Source organism: Ixodes scapularis, unplaced genomic scaffold (assembly GCF_016920785.2).
Source record: "Ixodes scapularis isolate PalLabHiFi unplaced genomic scaffold, ASM1692078v2 PGA_scaffold1__304_contigs__length_218370807, whole genome shotgun sequence".
Taxonomy (NCBI): domain Eukaryota; kingdom Metazoa; phylum Arthropoda; class Arachnida; order Ixodida; family Ixodidae; genus Ixodes; species Ixodes scapularis.
The window spans coordinates 122,962,821-122,983,500 of NW_024609846.1; the positions used below are offsets into that span (position 1 = coordinate 122,962,821).

Below are 20,680 nucleotides of genomic sequence, written 5' to 3' on the forward strand. Positions count from 1 at the left end.
CCCCCTTAGTCATAACAATCCCAACCCGTCCCCGAAAATAATTCTCGACGACGCCACTGCACAGAAGTAAACATCTCTTTAGATCAGCAGACACACCAGTTTTATTCGAGAATGACTGAGTAAACACATTAGCATAAATTTCGGAGATTTGACATCAACACACTTTGGAGCATTCAACACCTCAAAATTGTGCTGCTGTTTGTCAAGGTGTCATAGTTTTGTTTTAATACATTGCAGTTGACAAAGTAAAGAACAAGTGGACGAACCTCCGGTCCCAGTACCAGAGAGAGAACCGGAAGGTAAAAGACACGCAACGCTCTGGTGCTGGGGCCGACGATGTCCATGTCCCAAAATGGGTGCACTTTAAGAAGATGAAGTTTTTGTCCGGTGGTGCACCGGAAGCTCCAAGTGAGTCGACTGCCGAGGCGCCTGAAGCAGTACATGTTTCCCAAGAGGATATGGTGAGTGCCTTAACCGAGGGGACTTTTCCCCCTTGACCGAGAAAAGTTGGTGCTTGCAGCATATATTTCGGGGGCCCAGGATCGCTAAAAAATCGAGTTCATGACCAAACGGTATGACGCCTACGGTGCCCAAATATTTAGCTCCACGACGGAGAGGAGTACTCATTACATATGGCCATATATTTGCCAAAAGGTGCTGCAGATCTGCATGCTATAACCCTCACACAAAAATTGAGAAAATTATATTTAAAAAAGCACTTAAAAGATTATTATAATACCCATCACTGTTGATGTCAGCACCTCCAAATATGGGAGGATTGCAGCAGTGTTCCATAACAACTGCAGAGATATCTTGTCTCACTGAGTGTACGAGCCCCTCCCTATGCCTTAGGTTTTACTTCGGCAATTAGTACCTTGTGGAATCATGATGGCCTTGTTAACTACACATGTTAAACTATTTTTGTGAAAAACTGCATGTCACATACACTAAAAATCCAATATTTTGATTAACACTTGTGTGAAAATCTGCACATGACATCCACTGAAAGTTCTCTTTAGTTCAACACTTGCAAATGAAAGAAAAAGATAAGGTGCAACACAAATTGTCTGCAGGATTCCTGCCATGTGCCTGATGACTACAGGTCCGAAGACGAGAGCCCACCACCTGAGGCACCGGCCAAAAGGAGCCGCCGTCAAAGCACGGAGGAACTGGCGACAAACAAGGCGGCACTGCTGCAGGCAGCTGTAAACAGCCTCAAGTCTGCCAGGGAGGTGGAGCCTGATGAGTGTCGGGGCTTTGGCCTGATGATGGAGAGGCTTGCTCGGACGATACCAAGGGGTACGAGCAGGCAGCTGGGCATGCTTGCCGCGCATAAGGCCCTCGTGGAAGCAGCCATATCTTCACAGGTCGTTGTGGTGGCTGCGCCAGATTAAAGGAAGTCTCCATATGAGCTCTCTTCATGTTTACTTGTTGGGTAGTACCAGACACCCGTGATTTCCCTACCGACCCCCTAGGGGGGTGGGGGGGGGGGGGGTGTACACCCCCCCTTATGGCCAATTCGTCTGGGCCCGTATCGCACGATGCAGTGCGGTTCGTCGTGCACGGAAGGCTATGGGCGAGAGGGAAGCGTCCTTCTCTCCCCGCCAGCCTTTCGTGTATAAAGTGGAAAGAGTTTAGTGCACTGGACGGGTGCGGTGCGGAATCCCGGACAAAAGCTCACCCATTTTTTAAAAGACCCGGTATAAAGCTCACCAGGAAAAAATTTCGTGTTGGTTTTATAGAGAAACCAAGTTTAGAGAAAAAGGCGATAAACCTCCTTTTAGCGAATTCGGCCACCGCAAAGCGGCGTGTATGGATAAGTCAGGTGATTTAACATTTTTGTAATGAGCCGCCGCAGACTGCCGCCGGCGAAGCGGCAGAAGCGCAGCAGGGGGTTAGGATTAACACGCGCACCAGTAATACACGCGCGAAGTAGAAAAGCCTTTTTTAAATAGCGTCCCCATTTCGATAAACGGCATATCTCTAAACTGAGGCTCTGCTTTCTCTAAACCGTGCTTCAATAAAACGTGCCCGTTCTCTAAAACATGTTTCGACGGAATGGCATTCGATCAACCGTAGTAAACCCTTGCGTGGGATGGGGCACAAGTTCACCTAAATATGGTGCAATGTCCATTGCGTCCGCATTTTATTTCAGCCCGTGTTTTGCCCGGGTAGCGAAAAAAAAAAAGAGGTGAGCTTTTGTCCGGGTCTGTGAAAAAAACGGGTGAGCTTTTGTCCGGTGAGCTTCTGTCCGGTGAAAACTAATTGGGTTGTGTGTGTGTTTATACAGCCTAGAATTTGGTCTGCCTCACAGGGGCGACGAGTCTCCCAGCTGTAGATGAGAAATTTAGCCAGTGCGGTACAGCCGCTAGCCTGGGGTCTTTAACGTGCATCACGTAGTAGTGATACACGACCGCACGCCGGTACGATGCTCATCCAGATCGAAACGGGCAGGGGTGGGGCTCGAACCCAGGATCCCTGGGTTCTGCAGCGCGAGCTTTCGCTCCACGTGCTCCGAGCTGGTGTGCGCTAGACCACTCGGCCACCGATCCCCCTTCTGTCCGGTGAGCTTTTGTCAGGTGAGCTTTTGTCCGGTTACCGCGGTGCGGGCCCAGACGAATTGGATATTAGTTTGTCTGATGGCACCCATGAAAACAGAAAAATAATTGCCTCCGTGTGCTGAACTCCCTCCTTCCCCGCTTTCCCTCCCTCTCTCTCCCCCCAGACACACACCCTAATTTTAATTCCTGGGGAAACCACTGCCAGACACTTTCTCGTAAGTTACATTCAGTGCAGGGAAAAGGTACAGAGCAGTGGATGTAGATTTCCAGCAGAACATCACCTATTTATTAATCCACACCACAACATACTTATCCAAAATTTGTTTGGATAAGTATGGATAAAAACAATGAACAGATCTCAGCTCAGAATCCATAACCACCCAAGCTCTGTTAATTTACTGTTAGTGTATTCCATTAGCTATCAAAAAAATGCTCGGTATTACTTGTAATATGTGTCAGATTCCTATACATTGGAAAATAAGGAAATCTTATGGCATTAGAGAAATGTGGGGGCCATCCTTTTCGTGGATTGTGAAGTAGCAAAGCTTGGAAGAGACTGTCTTAACAAATGACACATACCATTACTTCAGTAACTTCCACTGCCAAGAGACTTGGCCTTCATCCCAGAAGTACTCCTTGAAGACCGCCCGAACGGCTTTGGCGTCGGTTGATGGCTTGCCGCCAATGCGTTGTGCACAGGGAAGACTACCTTGTCGTTCACGTCTTTCCTCCATGTGCCACCGCGTACTGCTCCTGAAGTAGAGCAAGAATAAAAAGCATTTTGTAAAATGGAATAGGCATATGCTAACAGTATATGAAATTAAATCCTCATTGGGCGCGCTAAGTTTGCACTCGTTTACTCCTACTCCGACACTCCAATTTTCAAACTCCAAGCGCAGCAGCTAAATGGAGCATAGATACGGCAGTGCAACACACCGAAACTATAGACGAGCCGCATGAGCCACTTCCAAAAGCACGGTTCTGATGAACCCATCATCTCATGGATACGAGTGGCAGAAGCCAAAATTATTTTGAACATAAATTAATGAAGGCCTCTGTAACGCAGGAGTTAAAAAAAAAAAGGACTGACGTTAGGAAGTTTATATATGATTGTTTTAATATTTGTGAAAAGTCTGAAGACTTCTTTCGAGCATGTATGCGGAAAGTTCCTCGATTGAGCTATTCATTGACCATGCATATTGTTCAGACTTAAATTAAAGAACATTCCTGAACCCGCTTGTCGACGCAAAAACTGTCAAACTTATCAGATGTCCCGTGGTTCCATCTTGCTACACAAGACTAAATCCATCGATCTACTATGTCGATACCGGCACACAGCCGTTCAATAGATGCCATGCCAATTCGTTTTCAGGCGAGATGTATGAACAAACCTTTTCCGCAACGTTAACTGGTTCCGGCTCTTTAATTGAAGTATCTTTATTCGCTGGGCTAAGCATTCTAAAAAGGGCCACGGTTCGAATGTCTTTTTCTCTCCACAACTTTTCTGTCGTTGTTCTATTGGCAAGCTACCGTTTGATAGATGTATTCGTTTTCAGGCGAGATGCGCAAACAAACCTTTTCTGGAACGCTAGTTGCTGTCTTGGCTTTCAAATCAAATTGTTTTTACCTACTGGATTAAGCACTATTCAAATAAAAAGGGCCAGCAGTTCGGGGGGCACCCTACGTCTCGGCGTTTCGGTCAGTGCAGCCATTTTATTTGTAAATGTGACATCATGGAGCGTGAAGAAGTCACTCACACTTTGAGAAATGCTCGGTGCTTAAAGAGTGCACTCGAGTGTCAGTCTCCGACGGCGCTCCTTTCCGTTTACTGAACGGAGTGCCAAACTCTCAAGCTCCAGAGCACGGACCTCACATGTCCATTATCAACCGTAAAAAGAACTATCAAACTCTAAAGGGGCTATGTTATTTGAGATGTGTCCCCTTTTTCTGTCTTTTTCGCTCCATTTCTTTTCCCACCTCAATGTCATGTTAGCCATCATATTAAACTTACACCAGGTTGCCTGTACTCTGATTATTTTCTCATTTATCTTATGCTACATTTCTACAAGCTAGAACTGCTGCTCGGGAAAGGGGCACAAAATATAGGAAGGCGAGACGTAAATGGCACAAGGGTGACATAGCATTGAATGGGACGACTCAAGCGGACAACTATTGCAAGGCAACAGGAGGATCACAATAGCAGGAATGGCTTGATTTCGTTGCGGTAGCTCCAGAAGGGGTGTTTGGCTATGTAGTATTGTGATCAACATGAAAGGTAATACGACCAAGCTTCTTGCAAGGACTACAGCTGCCGATTGTGTACCAGTGGCGAGATGTGCGTCCCAGTAGCGTTACATATGAGTGTACTTGGGTCGCTCTTCTGTTTGTTTTCTTGTGCACAGTCTGTAAAAATCAAACCCAAAACCGTTTAAGCGACCCTTTAAAGGGAAACTGCACTAAATTCTTTTGATTTCCGTGTTACGACTATTTTTTATTAAGTCAGCAACCCTGAGTTACGAAATATAATTTGCTTTCGGTAGTGTTTATAGTTTTGCATATATCTAGTTTCAAATTTTTGTTTTTGCGCTTGTGGCGAAACAAATATCGGCTCCTCCACTGCAGCAACATCAGTGGCAGAAACTTTCGTACCCCTGTAGCAACTGGGCTCTGTACGAATGCCGGCACTCTCTGCGTCTGTCAAGGAAACTGCCGCACTGCTGAGCTACTGTTCGAATTGGTGATAATTGGTGATATCCTGCCGATTCTTTTGCAATTAGGGTAAACATTTAAAGGGATGCTTCAACGATATTTGAAATATTCCCGTCGTGTTCAAAAATAGGTTGAATATGATCCACAATATCCGTAAATGACAATCGCACGTTTGTATTTTGAGCCTGGTGGCTGTATTTTTCGTTATAAACGGCCCACTCTGGCAAGCGCTCGGAGAAGGCCCAGCGGAGACCACGTGAGATCCAACGCAATCGTGACGTAGGTCGTCTCAAGACGAGCAAAGCTACGGCGAGGCTGACGTCGAGAGGATGGCCTAGTCGTTCCAGCCACCGAAGCGGCTGCTTTTGTACAAATTTTGAGTGACGGGTTAATCTTCTATAATCTTGTACGGGGACAATAGCGACTTCTGCGACACACAAAAGGCATTCTCGGGAAGAGGGGAGTTCCTCCTGCCCCTCTTCTCTCGTCGTGGCCGGAGACGAGACAACCTCCGTCACTAGCTGCCAAGGTTGCTAGACGGGCATTACAAGCGAGGCGTTAGCGACATCCACCAGGTGCTCTTTGCTAATCGTTTAATTCGTTTTAAAACTCCTTTTCGTGACTTTTTTAACAAGATATTGGTATGTTCGATTTGATGGTGCTTTTTTGAACACATATAGACCAAAAAATGAGCGCCGAAATTTCGTTGTAGTATCCCTTTAAAGGATAATCAAATAAAATGTAAAGCCTAAGGACAGTTACCCGAGAAACTGAACTGAAAGGTGAATGATGCAAATTGTGGTTCACAGTTGGTTATTTATGTTTTAAGAAAAGGCCTATAAAAAAGGATTGTGATCGTCGACCCAGAAACAAGCTCTACAATGCTGTGTAAGGACAGGAGGCAACAGTTTGGTGAAACCTGTATATGCTGCGACAGCCAGCAAAGGACGAAACTGAAGTGCTTGTCACTGTTGCCTGACAAAGGCTGACCTGCTTATGTCGGGCAAGACTGGAAGGCGCATGCTTAAATGTGCCTTCTAGTCTTTAGCAGTTCCACTTGGTGTTTCCTGGTTTAGTTTCGTTTTCAAAAATATGTGCCCACCCATGCCCACCCACCTCAGAAAACACAGTAATGGCTTTTATAACAAATCAAATACATCAATTACCTGAAAAACCAATGGTGGGCGCAGGAGTTCATTTGAATTGCACATCACCATTCTTATGCCCAACGTTAGCCCTAGGACAGAGTGTCTGGAAAGCACCAACGTCAAATAGCCCATTTTGCATTTACCTGTGAGGACGTCCTCAACGTCGAGACTTTCTGGAGGCGTGTACCTCCCCCTTGAACTGTTCTTTGTCCGGAGGAAGTTGTGCAATGCAATTGTTGCTTTCACAACTTTGACAGCCCTGTGAGGCTTTTGCCGAAGAGGGTGCCCGTAGACTTGGAACCGGTTGCGGAGGATTCCGAAGCTGTTTTCCACAATGCGACGTCCCCGGGAGAGTCTGGAAAAAGAAACAATAATCTTGCATCACTAATGACCCTTCATACTGTACTTTTAAAAGTGCAAGCATGCTCTTTTAAAAACCTTCAATGAGTACTGATTTCCTATTGCCATGGCAGAACTGCTAGCTGTCTTCAACTTGATTCCCAGTGTAGCATATAGACTGACACGTGGGCTTGACATTATAGAGCTGCGGTGCGGCTGCGATCGCGCCGGAGCTGGTGGCGTGGGTAGAAGGGCGCACATTTTCCATGGGCGTCATAGCATTTCAGCATGCCGCAAAGCTGTGCAGCCGTTAATTTCACCGAAAGTTACAGCAAAAGTAGTGAGCTGAGTTGCCACAAGTTCCAGGCAGACTTTAAAAAGCGCAAAATTTGAAGAATATCCGTTGATTGAAAAGAATGGTCGCCTCATGAGGACGACCGTTTGTGCGGCAAGCACTTTCTTGAAGGCAAGCGTGGCTTCCATTTTAATCTCTGTCCCGAGGTTCTTATGTGCATGGAAGCCATCGTCTGATCGAGTCCACCCAGATTTTCCTCCCACGGTTTTCACGCACAAAGCACCGGCCAAGTGCTCGTTAAGTCGCTCTGTTGCCGTACAAATGCTGAAATTTACCAGTGTGTTAGAATCTCTCAGAACAAACGTATCAGTGGCCCCCGAGATGTTTATCACCTTCCGTGTGGGGGTGAAAAATTTAACATTTGTCGACAAAACTCCCCCAGCAGAAACCTCTGACTGCTCAATAAGCATCAGAGAATGCTAAACACAGTGACTTTACCCGAGACTTGGGCAGCATCATCATGTTTAACATTTACCTACGTCAGCTAACTTGCCCTGTCGTATTTTTTTCGAGAAAGCTCTCGTTCTCGACGCCCTCACCAGGGCTAATTAATATCTGATTCACCTGTAATGACCATCGAAATCGAAGGTCCCACGAAAAGTTTTGCTGGATATTCCAACGGACTAGTTTTAAGCCTTACCCTTTCAGTGGCTCACGCATAATATCATGGTCAAACAAATCAAGCGTCTTCTTGGACAGCATCATCAGTTTTCTTCAGTGTAAACGGTTATAAGAATTGAAAGATTGCAACCATCTGCTTTGTAAACAGCTGGTTGCGGAAATTTACGACGCCTGTAACTATCTCTACAACAGCCGAGTTGCTTGAACTCATTTCAACTATAAACTACAGGTTGCAGCGACCAACGTTTGTAGATAAACGTTGGTAGCGACTGCACTCTCTCATTCCCACCTATCACTCCGAACAAAAAGGCGCTAGTTTCGGTTTGAGGTCGGTACCATTTCTACAACATAGATGGCGGCAGCCTCAGTCTTCTGCACTCGGTGCATTTGGCAGGATCGATTGAGTCCAGTTCTCCGTGCAACACTCTGCGAGTGCGATGCATTTTGGGGGAGAACTCGAACGGTGCCAGTGCGTGTCAAACGAACTCGCTATAAGAACATTAGGAAGGAGGAGGTTTCTCTCCTCCTCCTCATCCTTTCTAGTGCTTTCCCTTTCTCCCCTCGTCTGGTGTTGCCTTCGCCTGTCTTGCACGCAACTAGTGACACGGAGTACAGGTTCAAAAGCTCATGTCAACATCTGAACTTCAGACAAGTGGATGACAAAGTAGGCATCTCTAGATCTGTATCCCCGGCAAGTCCAATCTCCAAGGGACAAGAATATGTCGGGCATTGTATTATTCCCAGGCATTGCCTATGACAGCTATGTGAGACAACGGTGGTGGACACCACCATAGGCAGTCATAATATGTGCAATGCCAAAAACTCTTGGTTGGTAGATAGTTGTGCTATAGGTAGCTTTATAGGGGGATGTGCGATTCAATTTGATTGAGAAATCAATATTCGCACGGCAGTTTTCATGATGGAGCACGGTACCCAGAAATGGGGCCTTTGCACATGCGGCGAATCTTCAAGAGCATTAGTAGCACGAGGTGAAATGCTCGGGGATGCGCGTGACAACATACCTTCCACTGTATTAATGGCACATCTAGTACCTGGGCATAGCAACTAATGTGATGCGACATGAAAGCTATGTATTGTCATTCTCACTACAGGGCAAATGCAAGGCAAGGCCTACTGATAGTGGCACAGCGACGGTAGAACAGTCTGTACTCACCGATAGTTGAACATCGTCTCTGGATCCTTTAGCTCAGCTGCTGGAAAGGGCCTCAGCAGGTACGGCTTGAGTCCAAACCCTTCGTCACCAATAATAACGAACGGTGCCACCTCCGACGAGTTTGGCAGCTGTGCTGGCTCCGGGAAACCAGCAGAGCCACGGTCGATATGTGCCCGTAAGCTTGTGGCAGCCCAGACACCGCTATCGTTCATCCGTCCATTCCTGCCCACATCTGCGTACAGGAACTTGAGGTCGGCATCTACAAGAGCCATCAGCACAATGCTGAATGTGCCCTTGTAGTTCCGGTACATGGCTCCTGTACCCAGAGGTGGGCAGATGGTCACATGTTTGCCATCTAAGGCACCCAGGCAATGCGGGAACTGCCAGAGCTCTTCAAACCCCCGGGAAACTTGTCTCCACTCGCCCGGCGTTGATGGTAGCTTGGAAGAAAGAGGAAGACGTGTCAGCCAACTGTGAAACCCTCATAGAAAGGCAACACCTGATCTACTAAACGGAACTTTGTCTACTTACTGAATGGAACACTAAAAAGTCATGTGCGCCCAGTAAGTGGACTCGCCAAATTTACAGGCAGTGCACTGTGCAGCCTGGGTAGACATTCTGGTGACCCTTACACATTAATGGGATGCACAAAATTGCAAGTACAACATAACAGAAAAATCAATGCTGCAGCGTCACTCCCGTGATGGTGCTAGTATCAGTGATAGTGATAGCAATCTTTATTTGACCAGGAGATCCACGGTTTCGCAAAAAAAAGCAACAGCCCTCACCATACAGGCCCAAAGTGCCGCATCTAATGACCGTCATTATATCATGAATACTATATACGAGAGCCATGAGATGGTCTATGGGTTATTACAGAATGGTCGTTCAAGCCCCGGAGGTGGCACTTGAGGCAAGTCAACAGTAAACCGAGGTCACCAACAACTCGAGAGGCAATGTAATGCTGTGCGAGGTGCGAATTGGAGTGTTCAGGGCATGCAAAACACGAGTGTTGACACGGTTTGTTCAGGACACTTGGCCTGCAGGACGAGACAGCCGAACATGTCGTTATGGAGTGACTGAGAGCTTAGGCCGCCAATGCCACAAGATGTGGAGGGCTATGGTGTTGCACTGGGGCTGAGCGGGTTGAGACCAACACCACTGACCAGATAGGAGCAGATGACGTGCATTAGTCGAGATGTAGGTCGAGACCATGGTGGCCAGCAGGACGATGCCTGCGCCCTCGAACGGTTAAGATTACAAAGTAAAGATGGTAAGACGGGTGGGGGAAAACTGTGAGGAGGGGGGTCCAGGGCAGTCAAACTTAGGTTTTTGACACTTCTCTTTCCTTTTTTGATACTCCTCTTTCCTTTTGGCTAGATCACAGTTTTTTTAAAACTGTGATTGCCCGACACAAGGGGTTAGGTCACCATATCTGTGTGTCAAAAGCTTGTCCCTCTGCTTCTGTTCTGACACCACTGTGTGGCTTTAATTGTGATGGTATGTTTACGAGATAAACCTACCTTGATGAAGTCAGGTGCCAAAACTTCATATATAGCTATGCACACTTCGTGCACTATCTTGGAGACCGTGTTGTGGGCCCTCCTGAACTGGAAACCAGTAGAGGCGAAGGTCTCCCCTGGAATGAAGGTTCATTGCATTGAAATTTGTGAAAGCACTCTATATGCATTCTAAACAATCAAGTATGCCACTATGGTATACAAAATGCAGGGTTTTCAGGGAGCAATTTCAAAGGTGACTTTCACTTGATCATATTTACGCACCGATAATGGTGATTATTGATGCGACTCCTGTCAAAACTGGGAAACTGACCGAAACTCGGGTGGGTAGACCGCTGAAATTTTAGGAATACAGCGAACGATAGCCTGCAACATCAGTATGATAAGGATTGTTATATCAATATACTGAACCCGGCCAGTGGTGTGAGGTTGCAGGGCTATTCTTTATTTACAATTTATGACAACTTCCAGATTTACCATAATTGATGGTCTACCGGCGGCCCAGATGGCAGCAACCTACTCTAAAATAATTGCAAACATTAGTTTCGCAAGCTATAGCGCTATAATTTACACATATGAGTGGGTAGGCTGTGTATTTAATATAAGAAATTATCAAAGAAGGTGAAAAGTTACGAAAACTAACATTGCATTGGAGAGACGCCTATTAAATATACAAAAAAAAAGACAACCCCGTCGTAAAGCGCTAAAATGTATGATTAAAAAAAAATAGGCAAGGAAAAGCATTTTGCCACTTTTCTCACGGTCAGCTTTGTTGCTTAATCGAACTTCCCAATGGGTCACTCATACAACTTTTCTTGACTGTATTTGTTTGACTAGGGCAAACCTTTTCTTTGATAGTTTGAGAAATAAAATGCGCTACTTAGACGTACTTTAGCGATAAATCACACTGTTATAGCCTGTGAAAGCGAAACTAAATTTTGCAAGTTATGTAATACCCCTGTCAGACTGGCAAGTACATGTCAGTTCTATCGAATGACAATTGAGCGATCGGCCAATCAGTGCGCGCGACGCTCCGGCATGTGTAGGCGTTGTATGAGACATTAGGGGGGAAAGTGAGAGTCAACTGTGTTCGTGCACAGGACGCATTTGTCACATTGCACGCGCTCAGCTGATTCGCCCATCACACAAATGCCGTTCGATGGAACTGACCTTTAAGGGGTATTCACACGAGGGAGAAATCCCGGGGATTTCTCCCCGGCACGCGCGCATCACGAGATAAAAACGCGAGGCTTTTGCACATCGCAAAGCCTGACGTTTTCGTCGTTGAATGCGCGTGCCGGGGAGAAATCCCCGGGATTTCTCCCTCGTGTGAATACCCCTTTAATTGCCAGTCTGACAGGGGTATGAAGTTGGTTGCTGCCACCTGGACCGGTGATGTGCGAGTGCGAGCAAACATACCGTTTCCGAGATAAGCTGTCTAGTATGTTAGTACACCGATTTCTGCGACTTCTCACAGCGACATAACTCACCTGTAGCGAGGTAGCGGAGCGTGATGCCGAGTCTTTCGCCTGCCGGAATGGCTTGTCGAAACGGGGTGTCTTGCTTTACTATTAGTGGCCTCACTTTCCCCAGCAGCTCCTCAAAAGTGGCCGTATCCATTCTTATCCAGGAGCGGTAGGACTCTGCGTCTTCTAGTGCCAGCTCGCGCATCAAATTCTCGTAGCACCCCTGCTCCCTGTGCTTCCTCAGGTGGGGTCGCATCCACATCCTCCGCTTTTTTGGAGGCTGGATGAGGTCGTCGTCTTCACTCGAGCTTAGGGCTTCTAGCAGAACTAGCCCAGCGACAGCGAGCTGCCTCTCGCGACACGCCATGACAAAATCAACCCGCGACTTCGCGAACCAAAACCGCCAAAGCAGCGAGCGCGCGATCGTCCAAACGAGGCAAGACCGGAAGGACGCGCGTCGATGCGCGAGGAGAACGCTTGTCGTCGAGTGTAGTCTTTTAGTGGGACTGCCACACGGCGTCCGCGGCGCTACAAGTCAGACGACAAACAAAGTCTTGTCCGTCGTCGGACATTTGTCGATGGTGTCCGTCGCCACAGTGGGACGGGATGAGCGACAAGACACTTTGCCGTGTCGTCGTGCAAAAGTTTGTCTTTGTCGCTCTAGTGGGACGCCGCTATAAGGGTGGTGAGGAACGACCGACCAAACATGTGATACTAACATTCGAGAAAAACTCGCTGCCCCCTACTGTAAAGGTGGGTTACATCAACTGCAAAGTGCGGCCGTATGTCCCGAACCCGCTACGCTGCTTTCGCTGCCAGCGGTACGGTCACGGTTCACAACCGTGCCGTGGTCGTGAGACCTCTGCCAGGTGCAGCGGAATTGACCATACCGCTGATGACTGCAACCTTAACTATAAATGTGCAAACTGCAACGCCGACCATCCTGCCTACTCTCGATCATGTAACCACTTTAAAAAGGAAAAAGAAATACTTGCTCTCAAGGTGAAAGAAAACATTTCCTACCAGGATGCAAAGCGCCGCCTCTCTGCTTTCCAGAGAGGCTCTTTTGCCGAGACGGTGTCCAGCAGAGGACCTGCACCGTCTAAGGTATCGGTGGCGACCCAGGTGTCTTTTTCAGACCACGGGAAGCCACTGCAGTCCTCTACGCCCAGGCTGAAGCTTGCGCTTCCTGGGCATTCTATCTCAGCTGCGAAAGCAGCAGAGCCAGCTAGTCGCACCAAGGACATAGGTGCCGCAGCAGGAACGGAGGTCACGCCTTCGTCTCTGGCTCCTGGTCTCTCCCCTCAGGCAACGGAGCCAGCGTCTCGCTCCGTTGCCTGAGGGGAGGGACCAGAGTTTTGGAGAGGTTACTTGTCCTCCATCAGCAGCTATGTTCCAGCAAAGGAAGTGTGAGACCGACTTCACAAGGTCGAGGGGAAATACCGTTGTTTTACGATCCCCCTTTTTCTTCCTTCTGGAGCCACATTGTCGGACCAGGCTAACGTGTTGGGCTCTCACTTCGCTGCTGTTTCAAGCTCCGCACATTACTCTCCAGCATTCCTGAAGCGTAAGGCAAGCATGGAAAAGACGAGGCTCTGCTTCACAGGGGGAGCGTCTGCACCTTACAATCAGCCATTTACAATGGTTGAGCTTGAAGTGGCTTTGAACTCCCGAAAGAATTCTGCCTCCGGTCCTGATGGAATTCGCTACGACATGATCCGACACTTATCAAGAGAGTCACTCTGCGCTTTTCTCGCGTACTTCAATGGCTTGTGGTGTGATGCCTACTTCCCTGTTGAGTGGAAACTGGCTGAAGTTATACCACTGTTGAAACCTGGCAAGGACCCTTCCCTCCCTGCAGGTTACAGACCAATACTATTGTCAAGTTGTCTGGGGAAAACCTTTGAAACATTAATTAACACGCGTCTTATTTATTTTCTCGAGCAGCATGATATCTTGGATATCAATCAGTGTGGGTGTCGGCCTGAACGCTCTACAACAGACCAGTTAGTGCGGCTGGAGACCTTTGTGCGCGAGGCGTTCGTCAACAGGCAGCATTGTGTATCTGTTTTCTTTGATCAGGACAAGGCCTATGACACCACTTGGAAGTATGGCATCTTGCACGACTTTTCTATGTACGGAACACGCGGTAGAATGCTTTAGTGTATAAAGAGCTTTTTGTGTCAACGCACTTTTCGAGTTCGGTTGGGAACAACTTTATCAGACTGGTTCATTCAAGAGAATGGTGTTCCTCAGGGTGGAGTCCTAAATGTCACACTCTTTGCAATAAAAATTAACTCTATGAGTAAAGTCATTCCTCCTTCAGTATCTTACTCGTTATATGTCGATGACATTCAGATATCTGTAGCGTCATGTAATATGGCTAGCTGTGAGCGGCAGCTACAACTGGCCATAAATAAAATGACTACATGGGCTGAAGAGAATGGTTTTAGGTTCTCTCCAGAGAAAACTGTTTGTCTTCCTTTTTCTTTCCTCTGTTTAGATCCTACACTTCTTTTAAATGGAAACAATATTGCTGTCAAAATGGAGCACAAATTTCTAGGTATTACTTTCGACCGTAAACTTACCTTTGTTTCGCATCTCAAACAGCTCAAGCAAAAAACTCTGCAGGCATCGAACATACTCAAAGTTCTTTCGCACAAGTCGTGGGGCTCAGATAAGAAATGTCTCCTTCTTCTATATTCTTCTCTCATTCTATACCGCCTTGATTATTGCTCAATTGTCTACGCCTCTGCAAGACCGTCTGCTTTAAAAATGCTCGACCCAGTACATCACCTTGGGCTACGTTTGGCATCTGGTGCTTTTCGCACCTCCCCTGTACTTAGCTTGCATGTTGACTGTCATGAAATGTCGCTTTGAAAAAGGCGACAGCTGCTTAGCCTCACCTATGCTTACAAAATTTTGTCGGACCCCAGCTCCCCCACTTATAATTGTCTTCGAAACTCTAGGTTTTCTCGCCTCTTTAGCCATAAGCCAACTGTTGTGCGACCTTTGAGTCTTCGTGTCGAGAGTCTTCGCTCCTCGCTCAATCTGACTCATGATTTTAACCTCTTGGATAGTTCATACAGTACTGCAACATGGAATGTCAAACCCATTTTTTGTGACTGGTGCTTCACAAAATTCAGAAAGCAAAGAGTCTCACCTTTAATTTTACAGCAGGAATTCTTTGCATTGGAGGAAAAATTCAAAGATTATAATCATTTTTATACCGATGGCGCAAAGTGGTCAATGTTTGTTGGTGCAGCTGTATACTCTTCTCGTTTTTCCAAAGTCACTCGTGTAAACACTCTTGCCAGTATTTTTACTGCCGAGCTATACGGGGTCATGATGGCGCTTGACTGTATAGTTCAGAGTAAAACAAAGAAAGCCATCATCTTCGTAGGTTCCCAGAGTGTCGTTAGGGCTGTGTGTTCTTTTTTATCAACAAAGAATCGGCTGACCCTAACTGTGCGTGTTAAGGTTGTGGGAATCCGTCTGGCCGCGCCACCCTGGAGTCCCGTCTTTCCCGCATCACCCTGCCCCTTCGCCCGTTCTTCCCGCGCCCAGCCGAGGCCGAGCCGCCCGCTCCCTGTTCACCCGGATCAGAGCTGGCAGTAATGTAATTACTGTAATGAAATTACAGTAATTTAATTACTTGTTCTAGTAATTAGTAATGTAATTCATTACTTTTTGTAGCAGGTAATTTAGTAATGTAATGAATTACTCCAGCGACGGTAATTGTAATTAAATTACCTAATTACTTTTTCGCACCAGGCATATTTTTTGTGTCCACAATACAGAAGAGCGCTTTTCTTTTTATTTTACTTTTTTTTTTCCTCTACACCTTTCCGAAAAACGCTCTTTGGCCACCGCTATGTTGCTGATGCTAATGCGGCTGGTGCGACTCTCGCGCCTGCTATCAGATAGACATTTTCTGCCACTCTCTTGAACTGTGAAAATCCGCTCAGCGCGATTCTGTTCCTATGTTTTGCGGTTTTGCATTCGACGTTTTCTGGCCCCTCTTGAAAGTTTCCGCTTAATTTTTCTGATGCATGCTGCGTACCCTCTCTGTGTTATCTTCCACTGTGAGAAATAGGGCTGGTAAGTGCCTGCCATTCGAGCTTTTCTGCTCGACATTCTCGGGAAACGAAGGAGGGAAAGTAGGTCGAACTAAGGCCCCTGGTGGAACGGCCCTCGACGCGATTTTGCGAACAATGGCAATTGTTCTCCCTCCTCCCAGAGATAATCCTCGTAGGGTCCTCAATCATCTCCAAAAATAGTTGTCCGGGTTGGGGTGCGAAACGGATCAGTCCCGTGCGTTCCTCTGTCCATCAGTAAACATGTTATTTGTGAGCGTGAAAAATGCATGCCTTCGGCTATCTTCTGTCGTAAATTATTTTCGACAGCTAAATGCTTTGTCGTTTGACACGCGGCTAATCGAAAAGCGCCGTCAAAACTTACCGTAAAAAAAAAAAAAAAAAAACTATTATTCCAGTCGCATTTGTTCTGTCGCGCGCGTGGCCAACAAAAATAGTTTACTGCTTTTTTTTTTTTCAAATGTGGTACAATGCTTCCTAATGTCCTCGGGAAAATATATGCACCATGAAACACAAAATGCAGCGGGAAAACACGAGAATTTAGCCGCCAGCAGTGTTTGAAACTGCGCCTACTCAGGCCGCGCCTGTGTAGGCACAGCCTGTAAACGTATACAAAAGTAATGCGAAAGTAATGTCATTACTTTTAAAAGTAATTTGTAATGGTAAATAATTATTTTCTGGCTGTGGTAATTTGTAATGTAATTTAATTACATTTCAGCAATTTTCAGAAAAGGAATTAGTAATGTAATTTAATTACAAAATATGAGTAATTTGGCCAGCTCTGACCCGGATCCCTGGACGGGGGCGCGTCACCGTACGGCGTGTAATCCCCACTCGGGGATCGTGCGCGGCCCGTGGCAAGTGCGTGGGTGTTCACGTGGACGGGTCGTGGGGGGGCACGTGATCGGTGGGGTCGAGGATACAAAAAGGGAAGCGGGACAAGGGGGGTCCTCTTCGGAACCTGCGGACCGTATGGTGTGAGTGTGTGCGTGACGACGACGACGAGGACGACGACGAGGAGGACGAGGACAGGGCGCTGACCACCGACGCGTGAGTTTAGTAAAGCGTTCTCAAAACGCACACTGCGTGAGTGACTTCTTGGGGAGCGAGCGAGGCACGTCCCGATCGGGCGTCGATTAGGTAGCGACCCACATAATCTGGCGCCCAAGGTGGGGCCCCGATCGGTTGGCCGTTGCTGTCGCTCCTCCCTTAGGGGTCGCGCACTCTGCGTTTCGCGGATATTGGAGGGTAGCCTGCTCTAAATTGGCGAATTATGTTCGAGTGTATTGAGAGTGACAATGGTCGACCACCGGCGCCGGTGGTCGACACCAGGTCGACCACCGGCGCGAGTAAGGACGGTTCGTCGGAGGACGAGCCTGGGCAAGATAGCGCGGGGGCCGCTCCGATTAGCGGAGACTCGGGCTCACGCGCGCCCCCGGAGGCTGGGACTTCGCCCCCAGTTTCACCAGCGACGGAAGGCGCGCTAGACGCCGGTGAAATGATGCGCGCAATGACGCGGATGATGGACGCGATGTCGCGGCAGATGGGGACAGCCCCAAGCGTCGCGAGTGCCACGCCTTTGCCGATACCCCGCCCGCGGTTGAACGTGCCTACGCCAACGTACTCGGGGGTACTCCGACGGGAAATCGGTGCACGATTTCCTGCAGGATTTAGACGCGTACGTCACCGCTTTGGGGGCATCGGACGTAACAGCCCTGCTGCAGATCGTGCCGATTGCACTGACGGGCGACGCCGCGCGTTGGAGACGGCTGCAAACGCCGTTCCAATCAATGGCGGACTTCCGGGCGCGGTTTCGGGAGGAATTCCTTCCTACCGACTACGAGATGCGGATTCGCGACGAGCTGGCGAGCCGCACTCAGCACCCGGATGAGAGCCTCGTGAGTACGTCCGTGCACTTCAGGAGCTCTACTCGCGGGCCGAGCCCTCCGCGCCTAACGCGGAGAAAGTAGCGAGGGCGATCCGCCAGTGCCACCCCAGATTTAAGGCGTATCTTCGAGGTCGCGATTTCGCAGACCTCGAAGCACTGGCGAGAGAGGCGCGCACGATTCAAGCGGGGTTGCTCGCTGAGCTGCAGTATCGTCCCCCTCCAAGGGCCGAGGAGTCCTTGGAGCCGGGTTGCGCGTGGACGGGACGCGCCGCGGACGGTTACGTCGAGTCGCAGACGGCGTACGTGGCCGTCGCGGATCGCGGGAATGGCGGAGCCATTCCACCTCCGGCCCTCGACCCATTCGGCTTCGAACAAAGGCGCAGGGTAGCCAGCGCAAACTCAGCCGGGGCGCAACCCCGTAGAGGGGGCGGCGCGGTCGAATACCGCGGAGACGCGACGCGTTATGACGCTCGCGGCAGCGACAACAGCGCACGGCGAGGCGGCGCGCCGCGTGCCGTTAGCAACAGATCAACTGTAGCACGCGACGACCGCGGCCAAGTCAGGTGCTTGTGGTGCCACCAGCCTGGGCACATCAGGCGGCAATGCACGTGGGCAGCGGCCGAATCCGGATACTCGGAAAACGCGCGAGGCCGGCGCCAGTAATCGGGTTGCCCGAATCGAGGTTGCCGGCCGCTGCCGAGGCCCCTGGTCAGTTCGCCGACGGGTTCGGAAGTCGCGGGGAGCGATCGGGTAGCGTTCGCGCCGTCGGCATGTCGGGCTCAGGACTCGACACCTGAAAGGGGTCCGTACGGGCGGGTAGAGATCGGTGGTAAAGATTATCTAGCATTAGTCGACACCGGCTCAACCCTCTCTCTCATCGGAGACTCTGTGTACACGGACTGTCGCAAAAGAAACCTGTGCATGCGCGAAGTTGCAACTCCGTTGCGTTTAGCGGCGGGATCGGCCGAGGCGCAATGCGCACTTCGCCTCCACCTCGGCCTCGTCGGCAAACGAAGGAGGCAGCGCTTTGTTTACCTGCCGGGCATGTCAATCCCAGTTATTTTGGGACAGGACATTGTTTGCCTAGAGGGGATCATTCTAGACATAAAGAATACCGAGTACCACAGTCTACAACCCGCTGACCCCTCTCATCCCCTTTGTAGCCCCACCTAGCTTGGCGAAGGGATCGGAATGTTCGCTCGCTAGGCTGCGCGAGGAGCTGGTGTTAGCTGCGCGGGCCGTATCACGTAACTTCGAAGAGATCGTGGCTTCTTTCGACGGGCCGGCCGAACAAAGACGATCGTTAGCGGACGCTTTGTCTAGACACGCAGCTATGTTCACTGAGAGGCCGGGAGTCACGCATGTTTTACAATATGAGATAGACACGGGAGACGCTAGGCCATGGGGTTGTAACCCCAGACCGCTGAGTGTGCACAAGCGAGCTCTCCTAGATAAGGCTCTCGATGAAATGTTGGACACGGGGGCCGTACGGCCATCGCAAAGCCCGTGGGCATTTCCAGTAGTGTTAGCGCCGACGAAGGACGGGACAGCTCGTCTTTGCGTAGACTACCGCCGACTCAATGAGATGACCAAAAGGGACGCGTATCCTTTTCCATCTATTGAGTCCATCATGTACTCGCTGGGTAGCGCGAAGGTCTTTACCACGCTGGACTGCAGCAGAGGCTTCCTGCAGATCCAGGTAGCACCAGACGACGTCCAAAAGACAGCGTTCACTTGTCACAGGGGGTTGTTTGAGTTTACCCGCCTGCCGTTCGGATTATCGAATTCGCCGTCTTGTTTTCAGTGGCTGATGGACATCGTGCTGGGGGACGCGAAGTTTAACTTTGCCATGGCTTACATGGAATTGTCGTAGTATTCTCGAACTCGTTCGAAGAGCACCTAACTCATCTCGAGATCGTTCTGAGTAGAATGTGGGAGGCTGGGTTGACGATCAACCCAGATAAGGTACAGCTCGCAGCCTCGAGGTTTAATCTCCTTAGGCTTTATCGTTGACAACGGTACGTTGAAGCCGAGCGACGATACGTTGGGGGCCATCCTCAATTATCCAGCGCCGCGTGACGTAAAGAGCCTTCAGAGGTTTCTAGGGATGGTCGGTTTTTATAGGCAGTTCATTCCGGGATGCGCGGAGCTAGCACAGCCATTGAACCAATTGCTGCGGAGAAATTCAAGGTGGATCTGGGGGTGGGAGCACCACGCGGCTTTCGCGTCTCTCGCGAAGGCAATAGCTGATACAGCGAGCTTGCGTTTACCAGATCTAAACCGGCATTTCGTCGTACAGACGGACGCGAGCGACTACGGTGTCAAAGCGGTGTTGTTACAGGAACCCGGTGGACAGCTGCGTCTCGTGGCTTTCGCGAGCCGAACGCTTACACCGCCCGAGCGTAACTACAGCGTAACGGAGAAGGAGAGCCTGGCCGTCATGTTCGCTTTGAAAAAGTCCGATCTCTATCTAGACGGTACGACTTTTGTCATACAGACGGATCACGCCGCGCTAACATGGATCCAGAGGTTGAAGGAGCCAGCGGGAAGGCTGGCTCGCTGGGCCCTGACCCTGCAGTGCTACTCCTACACTGTTGAGTACCGAAAGGGCTCGAGCAACGAAGTTGCGGACGCGCTCTCTCGGGCGCCCCAGGATAGTGGTCGGGAGGAGTAGGGTGCCTTCATGTGCGCTTTGCATAGAGTGATGCCAACTGCCTGTTTCCCTTTCTCCCACCGCCATTTTGTTCCTCATTGTTTCCCCGTGTGTTTCCCGTGCGCCGGAAAGTGGCCTTTGTGTCCATC

At 49.1% G+C, this 20,680-nt stretch overlaps 1 pseudogene; it reads right to left on the reverse strand.

The window, feature by feature from the left end:
* Positions 1-1,306: 1,306 nt before the first annotated feature.
* LOC121835809 lies at positions 1,307-10,907 on the reverse strand (annotated as a pseudogene).
* Between the last annotated feature and the right edge of the window lie 9,773 nt (positions 10,908-20,680).